Genomic DNA, 1061 nt, shown 5'->3' on the forward strand with positions numbered 1-1061 from the left:
TTTTCTGGTGGGGTGGTCTGGAAGAAAGCAGGTCAGAAAGAACTCTGCAGATGAAGGACAGCACATCTCACACCAACCTCAGAAGTGCCAATTGCAATTAACATCTCACAAACCATACAGTTCACACTGTGTTGGCAAGTGATTTTCTACTGCTGAACTTTCATATTCCAAATTTGTGGGGAGTTGAGGTGTAAATATTCCCCAAAATGCTTTATTTTTACTTTTCAAGGAGATTCTGGGCATCTAATGTCCGACCCTGTTCCCAAGGGCTGTGAGATGACCCTGGACCCTGAAAAAGGCAGGGGCCACTGGGACTTCCTGGGAGCTGGCATTTGACTTCACAGAATGTGGCACAAATGTGTCATTTTTGTTGTACGTGTATGCGTGTTTGTACAAGTTACTTAACAGTTTGTAACAGTGGCATGATACCTAGCTTCTAAATTCTATCTTCACCAGGGCTTCTTATCCTGGAGTTCATTCAGGGAGCTTAAGGACTTACATTTTTCTTTTCCCTATCCTCTAACTGAAATTTAGTATCTATTTCAATTATGAATATAGGCAATGAACCACAGTGATATGAAGCATTGATCTGTAACTTTATCACCAATGGAACAGATATTTTCCAAGCACATTATTATTGTTGCAATTGTTGAAATATTGCTTATGCATATCACTTGGGAATTATGATAGTTAACAGAACTACCTCTAGACTTTAGTTTTTAATGCACTAATAAGCAACCACATATATTATTATATCACAGATTGTTTTAAATATTTTGATACCTGTATTTCAACATAATTGATTAGCTTTATAGTACTATGTATTTTATTTTATGTATTAAAAACATTCTGAGAAGGCACCCATAGGCTTTACTAGATGCAAAAGGGTCCATGGCACAAATTTAAGAATCCTTGGTCTACAGAAGGATTCAGCTTCCTGAAATAAAACTGTGGATGCAACTGTGGTATAGACACCAGTGATTTTGAAATTTTGTAAAGTCATTGAGCCCCATCTTCAAACAATAGCTCATGTGGAAGGCCAATATATACAACAGATCAAA

This window comes from Hippopotamus amphibius, chromosome X (assembly GCF_030028045.1).
Source record: "Hippopotamus amphibius kiboko isolate mHipAmp2 chromosome X, mHipAmp2.hap2, whole genome shotgun sequence".
NCBI lineage: Eukaryota > Metazoa > Chordata > Mammalia > Artiodactyla > Hippopotamidae > Hippopotamus > Hippopotamus amphibius.